The sequence below is a fragment of the Trichechus manatus genome, unplaced genomic scaffold (genome assembly GCF_000243295.1).
Source record: "Trichechus manatus latirostris isolate Lorelei unplaced genomic scaffold, TriManLat1.0 scaffold00048, whole genome shotgun sequence".
Lineage (NCBI taxonomy): Eukaryota > Metazoa > Chordata > Mammalia > Sirenia > Trichechidae > Trichechus > Trichechus manatus.
The window spans coordinates 14491929-14501823 of NW_004443984.1; positions in this window are offsets into that span (position 1 = coordinate 14491929).

Consider the following 9895-nt stretch of genomic DNA (forward strand, 5'->3'; position numbering starts at 1 on the left):
CAGAGAAACAAGCTGTCTTCCGGGTTTAAGTTAGAACACTCTCAGGGTCCAAGGAGGGGGAATGAGCAGTGTTCCTTGCTGACCACTCCTCAATCAGTTATTCCTGAAGCAGGTGCCTTTGGAAAAAAGTAAAACTTTACAGATGCTTAGATGGGCCTGGTCCTGTTTGCAATTCTGCACGCTTTCCAATCTTTCCAGAAGGACGGCTAACCAGACCGCCTGAAACCCGATGCCGCGGAGGTATTTTCTTATCAAACAACTGGCTTAATCTGGCCACTTTGTTAAAGATACTATAAAAATATTTGGGGCAACATTTAACAACTTGAAGCCTGTTCCTTCTTCTTTCACTCAACAAATACTGATTGGGCATCTACTACCTGTTAAGCAGGGTTCCAGAAACACTAGTGAGCAATGCAAGGACTGGTGGGGCTTCCCGGCTAGCAGAGAAACCTTCTACGAGGAACAACAAGGTGGGAAGAAAGTATGGGAATTGGGGAATTAGGTAGGACGCGTCCTAACCCAGCCTGGGGGGCATAGAAAGCCTTTGTGAGAGAGAAGCCGCCTGGCATTATGGGGCCTGCACTCTAAACACACTGCACCATGTCTGTGCACAGGTGTATGCACACATCTGTAAGCACGTGTGTGAGTGCACACGTGTGTATGCTTGCGCATGTGCAATGCACTGAACAGACATCCTGCTGCAGACAGCTGGAGTGGGACCAGTTGGGTACAGTCTACCATATACGCAAGGGTACTTGTTTCTGAGAATATCGCTTATGGCTAGCAAAGAGGAGTGAGGGGTTTGACAGCCCCAGGAATGCATCAGTTCTGCCAAATGGATCTGAGACAAGGTCAGACTTTGAGGGGTCAGCGGTGAAAGGGGCACAACTCTGGAAGTAGGAGAGATGAGAAACCAACTTGTTGGGCATCTGCTGAGTGCCCAATAGGCAGGCCTTGTACCTGGGGCATTGACAGTGCACTTATTAGATCCAGTAACCGGGGCCACTTTGACTTCCCTCCCCCACACCCCATGTTAATTCTCAAGTCATGCTTTGCCTTCACGGTCACATGGATAGAACAGGCCTCAGAGGAGAGTCATCCTTCTTGACATGGGTTCTGGTAACTCGTTGTTGTTGATTCCAACTTATGGCGACCCCATGTGTTACAGAGTAGAACTGTTCCATAGAGTTTTCCAGGCTGTAATCTTTACAGAAGCAAATCGTCAGGCCTTTCCTTCCTCGGCGCCACTGGGTGGCCTTGAACCGCCAACCTTTAGGTTAGTAGATGAGTGCAAACTGTATCACCCTGAGATTTTAGACTGCCTTCAAGTGGGCAAAAATTGGTTCGGGGGGGGTGGTGTGAAAAAATCTTAGATATTACAGTGGTTTGTGGCCCCTCAAAGAGCCACTGTACATAAACAGATACACAATATATCTGTGATATTAAAATTTCATGGGTTGGGGGAGAATTTCAAAAAGAATTTCTAAAAAAGACTCCTTAGGGGGGTAAAAATGGGAAAAATAGGTTGAGAAACACGGATTTAATGTGCTATATTAAGTTTCAAAACCCTCAAATGATGTACACCATGATGTTTATAGTTATCTTCTTCATGTAGTGGGATTAAGGGTGACTTTTTTTTTCTGGGAAAATAAGAATTGGAAAACCTAGAAATGTGCATAATAAGAAAGCAAGATAAAGCTTCTTTGTTTTTGGGTTAATGATAAGGTTATGTGTTCAATGGTAGCTTAATATTATTCACCAGATTCAGCCCACCCTCTGGAGCCCAGGGTTTCAATGGGTTCGCTGGGGTATATGGACTCCCTAAGGTACAGCTGGCCAGCTGTTTATCTTGTTTCTGGCTAGTTGACCCTGGATGGAATCAGTGTTATATTTAGTATGGTGTTCTTTCCTTTTCAAAGTATGGAAAGAAGCTAATTTTGTGCTCAGAGGATTTGGGCCACATGGCTTCTGGCATGTTCCTAAAAGGGAACAGCCTTGGTGGGCAGCCTAGTGTCCCAGGTCAGCCAGACCCACAGCTAGACCCCAGAATTGACCTGTCACTGCTCATGTTTAAGGCAGCCCTAAGGGGCAAGTGAATCATCCTGTACCTGGGTTCTTAAGAAAAACTGTTAACCAGTTGTCTTAGTTATTTAGTGGTGCTGTAACAAAAATACCACAAGCGGATGGCTTTAACAAAGAGAAATTTTTTTCTGTCACAGTCTAGGAGGCTAGAAGTCCGAATTTAGGGCACCAGCTCCAGGAGATGGCTTTCTGTCTCTGTTGGCTCTGGGGGAAGGTCCTTGTCATCAATCTTCCCCTGGTCAAGGAGCTTCTGAGAGCAGGGACCCTGGGTCCAAAGGATTTGTTATACTCCTGGCTCTTGTTTCATGGTGGTATGAGTCCCCATGTCTCTCTGTTTGCTTCTCTCTTTTATATCTCAAAAAAGACTGACTTAAGACACAACCTAATCTTGCAGATTGAGTCCTGCCTCATTAACATAACTGCCCATCAGAGGTAGGATTTACAACACACAGGAAAATCACATCAGATAACAAAACGATGGACAATCACACAATACCGGGAATTGTGGACTAGCCTAGTTGACATACATTTTTTGGGAGGACACAATTTAATCCATAACACCAGTTAAAAAAGACACCTACTTGTTGTTACCTGGGGATACTCAGGGCATGCCCGAAAACAACTCTTTATGCTAGAATCCTAACTTAAGGATCCACCTATAAAAAACCACAGCGAGTATTTCAATGTTAGGTGCTCAGGGCCAAAGCATGTTTTCTTGGGTTTTGTTTTTGGAGGCAGGGGTTGGGGTGGGATAGATATGAGAAGAGTGGTACTAAAAAGAAGCCAAGATTATGTACAAAAAAATTTGGTTTGCAGAAGGATAACAATACAGTAGCTAACGCTAACCAAACTTTTAATGATTTTATCAAAAACTCGAGAGAAAGTGAATTCCACATTACACAAGTGCTCTAGAGAATAAAAAAACAAAAAAACACCCCTACCCCCTGTCATTTTTATGGGGACTGTATAACCTTTTTGCCAAAGCCAGAAAAGGACAAGAAAGCAAAACAGAGGCTGATCGGATCTACCAGCACAGAAGCAAAAAGCCTAAACAAAATACCAGCAAATAGAATCCAGCAGTATCTAAAAAAAAAAAGGACAACACATCACAACGAATTGGGTTTATCCCAAGAATGCAAGGCTGGTTTAACATTAGAAAACTGAAAAATGTCATGTCCCAGGAGACAGGATAAACCATGACAGCAACATCTACATGCACCAGCGTGGGCGATTCTGACAAATAAAACGTAAAACAGAAAAACAAACTGCAGAAGAATATGCACAGCATGATGCCATGTATATGGAGTTCAAAACCAGGCAAACCAAAAAACATATTGCTTTGTTTTTATAATATTATAAAGAAATTCAAAGATCATAAACTCAAAATTCAGGATAGTAGCCACCTCTAGGAAGGATTGAAGAATGAGAGTGGGAGGGGAAGAGTGAAGAATACATGGGTGTTTATTATTATTATTCCTTAAACTTCACATAACGTATATGTACTCTTCATTTGCCGAAACATTTAATAAGAATTTCTAAAAGCCCACCAATGTCTTTCCATTACACTTAGCATAAAATTCACCCCTTTGTCGTGGCCTTCAGACCTCACCAGATCAGACTGGACTCCTGCCTCTCTCATGTCTCATCTTTCATCAACCCTCAGTGGCTTCCTTTCTGTTTCACAATCACACCAAGCACTTGCAGCCTCAGGACCTTTGCACATGCTATTTCCTCTGCCCAAAACACTCTTCCACCCATCTCTTTCATTGGGCTAGTTCATTACTACTGTGTCTCAGCTCAAATGCCACCTCCTCAGGGAGGATTTCTCTGATCGCTGTATGTAACACACTTTTCCCTCACCCAGTTATTCTCAAGCCCTCTGCTTAGTCCTTGATGTCCTTCCATCATTATTCATCAGTCTTGTTTTCCTTTTCTCGTTGGCCACCTGTCTCCTCCACTGCAGTGTAAGCTCTCCGAGAAGGTTTTTCTTTTTAATTGTGCTTCAGGTGAAAGTTTACAGAGCAAATTAGTTTCCCATTTGATAGTTTGTACATAAAATGTCTTATGACCTTGGTTTCATTCCCTACAATGTGTCAGTGTAAGTACTCTACCCATTTCTGCCCTGGTTTCCCTATTTTCTTTTGTCCAGATTAGATGCCCCTTCCCGCCTTTTCATCTTGTGATTGATTGTTCTAAGGAGCATGTTCCTCTTGGGTGTTACTGTTTATCTTATGTGCTTGTCTATTTGGCAGGGAGGTGGTCTCTGGGAATGGCTACATTTCCAGGTCAGAAGGTTGTTTTAGGGCCATAGTCTCGGGGGTTCCTCCAGTCTCTGTCAGACCAGCAAGGCTGGTCTTTTTTTGTGAATTCAATTTTTTTGTTCTACAATTTTCTCCTGCTCTGTCCAGGACCCTCTGTTGTAATCCCAGCCAGAGGTAGCTGGGCACCACCTAGTTCTTCTGGTCTCTGGGTCGTGTAGGCTGTGGTTCATGTGGTCCATTAGTCCTTTAGACTAACCGCTCCCTTGAGTCTTTGGTTTCCTTCACTCTCCCTTGCTCCAGGCGGGAAGAGACCAACAGTTGTATCTTACATGGCTGCTTGCAAGCTTTTAAGACCCCAGACACTACTCGCCAAAGTAGGATACAGAACACTGTCTTTATGAACTAGGTTGTGCCAATTGACGTAGATGTCCCCTGACTCTATGGTCCTTTGTCTTCTAGCCTGGGAACTTCATTCTGCAAGGTCCAAAAAAAGGTTCTTGCCTGCTTAGCTCACTGCTGCATCCTCAGCTGAGTAATTCACAAGTGCTTAATAGATATTTGTAGAATGAAAGAATGAGCATCTGGTAAAGTTAAGTTTAACCAATGCCCCATATCAGTCAGGGGAAATTCCCAGTCCTGGATGGGCATTGAGGAGGAAAAGATTAGTAAGAGCTAACTTTCAGGAATACAGGGATACTCAAATATTATATGCAAATGATGTGCAGGCAACGCGCCAGATTAAATGAGATTTCCATTCTGACAGGTGAAGGCGACTCTATGGATGGTCCCCGGTGTGGTCTGACATTGCAGCAGGAGACTGGGAGCCCTGAGCCATTCTCACACTCATGCTCCTCCAACCTGAGCAGCCGCTGCCTTCCCTACATGCACACCATTGGCCAACCAGAGCCCAGGGGTGGGGGCTCTTCCTGGGGGTGGGGAGAGGCAGGGAGGCGCTGTGCCCAAGGTGGGGTACACATGGCACTGGTCATCAGTGCGCTCCCCTTAGCTGGGGGTCATCACTGCCAGTCCATATTTGGAATGGCCTCTCCATGAGCTCAATTATGGATCAAATTGTATTCTACAAAATGTGAGTCAACTTGGGTAGGCCATGATTCCCAGTATTATGTGGTTGTCTTCCATTTTGTGAGCTGCTATAATTACCCACGTGTTAGAAACCTTAACCTCTATGAAATTAATGAGGCAAGATTAGAGGCAGTTATGTTAATGAGGCAGGACTCAAAACTATAGGATTAGGTTGTATTGAGTCAATCTCTTTTGAGGTATAAAAGAGAGAAGTGAGCAGAGAGGAGAGGAACCTCAACACCACCAAGCAAGAAGAGCCAGGAGCGGAGCATGTCCTTTGGACCTGGGGTCCCTGCACTGAGAAGCTTGTAGACCATGGGAAGATGATGACAAGGACCTTTTCCCCAGAGCCAACAAGAGACAGAAAGCCTTCCCCTGGAGCTGGTGACCTGAATTTGGACTTCTGGCCTCCTAGACTGTGAGCCATCGACTTGTGGTATTTCTGTTATAGCAGCACTAGATAACTAAGACAAATATAAAGACAATGAATTAAATAAAATCAAACCAAGGTCCTTGGGTGGTACAAACAGTTTGTGTATGACTACTAACCAAAAAGGTTAGCAGCTCAAATTGACCCAGCTGCACTGTGGAAAAAAGGCCTGGTGATCTGCTTCCATAGATAAGAGCCATTGAAAAAGAGACTTTAAAAGAGACTTTAGATAACATCACCCAAATACAATGTGTGGACCTCATCTGAATCCTTGTTCAGACCAATCAAGTATAAAAGTACATTTAAATAAAATGAAACCATAGGAAGCAGAGCTGTTCAGGATGAAATGAGGCAAAGGGCCCCAGCGTTGATGACTGAACCCCTTGCTTTCCTCCCCCAGAACTCCAGATGCTCCCTGGAGCAGTTTAGAAACCAGGGATCTTATTTAGACCCTTTACTTTACAAATGAGGAAACTGAGGCTCCACACTAAATGGCTTGCTGGGGTCACATGACCACTGAGCCTAGCCCTATGGCCCTGGAAGGGGTCTCCCTGGAGCACTGGCCCAGCCACATTAGTGGGAGGAGATCTCGCCTGCCAAGGTGTCTGGCAGCACCACCAGCTCCCACAACAAAGAGGCTCCTTGACCATTCTCCACGTGTCCACCTCTCCCTGCCAAGATGCATAAGTGGAAAGGGATCCTCAGCCCAATTCGCAAAGGAACCAGGCCGCGCTACATTCGCCATCACAAAGGAAGAATTCAGTGAGGCCCTTCTGCCAAGTTTCAGTCCACAGTCACTTTTGTCACCAAGTTCCAGTCCCATGCAGTGGGGGTGAGGGGGGTTGTTCCTGTCCCTCCTGGGAGGGAGTTTCAGGCCACCTCCCCACAGACCAAGGTTAAAGGGTCTCAGGGTCCTGTTTCAAGAGAGCCCTGGGGATTTTTCTGATTGTACTTTCAGAAGAAATGAAAAGCCATGTGCAAATGAGTCATAAAGGGAGAACAGAGGGAAAGGAAGGCTGCCTGAGTCAGAGAAAGACAGGGGAAAGGAAAAAGAATGGAAGTCAAGGGATCGGCAAGGCAGAGGAATAATAGGAGTAACAACAGTAGAAGTACTGGCAGTAACAATAATGATACCAGCAGCTTCCAACATTCACCATGTATTAGGCAGTGTTTCTAAACTCATCTAATCCTGACAGCCACCTTTCAAGGAGTGATTAGTCCCATCATCTCTGAGTCTCAGAGAGGTTAAGTAATTTGCCCTAGGTCACACAGTGAGTAAGTGGCAGCGTCAACATTCACAACCAAATCTAGCTGACTCTGAAGTCCACCTTCTGTCCCTCGAACACTATTGGTTCCCACAAGGCTGGGTCCCTGTAGGCCACTCCCTGGGCCCAGCATGCTGGCCAGAAATGAGTGCTCAGCAGCACTAACAGGGGAACATGGCCCATTTACCCTTTGAGGTAACTTATCGCAAAAGCATGTGCATTTCTTTTCAAGTGACTTTTTTAAAGGATTTGATTCAAATAATTCCTGGGGCCCTGCTGTGTTCCAGGGGGCTTTGGGGGTACACAGATGGGTGGAACATATTTTTATAATCCAGCAGGAAGAACGGGGAGGGGTCTTCCTAATAGCAGAGAAGTCAGAATCAGAGTAAGAGCAAACATGTATTGAATGCTGACTCTGTGCCAGGCCCTGCGCTGAGCTCTTTCCATGTATAATCATTTCATAGTTCTGACTTCTATTTTACAGATAAGAAAACTGAGGTTCAGAGAGGTAAAGTAGCTCGTCCAAAGTCATACAACCAGTACAAGGCAGGGCTAAGGTATGTCCAATTCTAAAACCCACGCTTTTAACCACTAAGTACTGCTTTTAAAATGGGGCATGTATAATGAAGTTAGGAGACCCTGAGCGGTACAAATGGTTAATGTGCTCGGCTGCTGACTGAAGAGTTAGAGGTTGAAGTCCACCCAGAGGGGCCTCGGAAGAAAGGCCTGGTGATCTACTTCCAAAAAAACCAGCCATTGAAAACCCTAGGGAGCGCAGTTCTACTCTGACACTCATGGGTCACCATGAGTTGGAATCAACTTGAAGGCAACTGGTTTGGTTTTATAATGAAGTAACAGAAGGAGTGATGAATTCAACTTGAGAGGAGTAGGGAGGAGGAGAAGATGAAGCCGCAGCTTTGCAGGGCCTTGAGGTGTATGTAAAATGTCCGTGGGTGGAGTATAGGGTCAGAGCAGATTGCGGAACCCCAGGGGAAGGGTTCAGCCTGAGTAATCCATGCAGATGGAAAAGCGGACATCTCTCAGAATGTACCACTGCCTGCAGAGAAAAGAGGCAGCCTCCTGCCCTGCCCGAAACACAGACGTCGGTGAACTCTACGAGTCCTGGCATCTCCAGGCTCTGTGCTAATCCGTTTTAATGTTGGCAAGATTAAGGAAGAAAAGTTTATTCCGTAACCAGCAGGAGCAAGTTAACAAACCAGGTATCCTTTCTTTAGGAGCGTGGCACGGCGTCTTTCTCTAAGCAGGTGGCTGGGATATGGCCCTATTTAGGAGCCTGGCCTGGGGACCTCAGTCTCAGGGGCTCCAGTCACATTCAGTATTTCTCGGGAGTTGTGTGTTCCTCTGCCAAGACACAGCCTGGTGCTTGTGGGATGCAGAATGGCAGCCAGATCACCTGTTGCCATCAACTCAGAGTGAGTCTGATGTCTTGATTCTTTCTAGACTCTCGCCCGGTCATCTCTGGGGACGGAGCCACCACTGGTCTCCCTCACTCTGGCAGGCCAAGCCAAGAACAGGTGCTGACCACCCACTCCCAGCTCCCAGTACATGGTTAAAAAAACCAACAAAACCAGTTGCCATCGAGTCGATTCTGACTCATGGTGACCGCATGCGTGTCAGAGTAGAATTGTGCTCCACAGGGTTTTCAATGGCTGAGTTTTCCAAAGTAGACTGCAGGTCTTTCTTCTGAGGTGCCCTGGGTGGACTCCAGCCTCCAACCTATCAGTTAGCAACCAAGTGTTCAACCGTTTGTACCACCCCGGGGCTCCAGCCCATGGTTAGCAACAGAAATATCTGCTGCCATTTACCAGGCACTCACTATGTGCTGGGTACATACTAAGCGCTTTACGTGAATTAGCTCTTTGATTCTACCCAACAACCACAGGGTAGTTGTTGTTGCTGTTAGGTGCCGTCGAGTTGGTTCTGACTATAGCGACCCCGTGTACAACGGAATGAAATACTGCCCGGTCCTGCGCCATCCTCACTATCATTACAATCATTGTTATGCTTGAATCCGTTGTTGCAGCCACTGTGTCAATCCATCTCGTTGAGGGTCTTCCTCTGTTTCAATGATCCTCTACTTTACCAAGCATGATGTCCTTCTCCAGGAACTAGTCCCTCCTGATAACATGCCCAAAGTATGTGAGATGAAGTCTTGCCATCGTTGCATCTAAGGAACATTCTGGCTGTACTTCTTCCAAGACAGATTTGTTCGTTCTTCTGGCAGTCCACGGTATATTCAGTATTCTTCGCCAACATCGTAATTCAAAGCCATCAATTCTTCTTCTGTCTTCTTTATTTCTTGTCCAACTTTCGCGTGCATATGAGGTGATTGAAAACACCATGGCTTGGGTCAGGAGCCCTAGTGGCACAGTGGTTAAGAGGTCGGCTGCTAACCAAAAGGTCAGCAGTTTGAATCCACCAGCCGCTCCTTGGAAACCCTATGGGGCAGGTCCACTCTGTCCTATAGGGTCACTATGAGTCGGAATTGACTCAACAGCAATGGGCAACAACCACCAGTAGGCAGGTACTATTATCCAGTTGCTTCCTTGACCATTTTATCTATGAATACACTGAGGCATAGAGAGACTTGTTCCAGGTCTCACAGCTTAGTAAGTGGTAGTCCCTATCTAGAGAGTCTCCTTGTTTAGGTCTTCCTCATCCAAGGGGCAACAGGAAACAGGCCTTTCAGCCAAGCTTGATTAACTCAAACCAAGGCACGGCAGAATTCCTGTTAATAAGGCCTGGCCTCACAG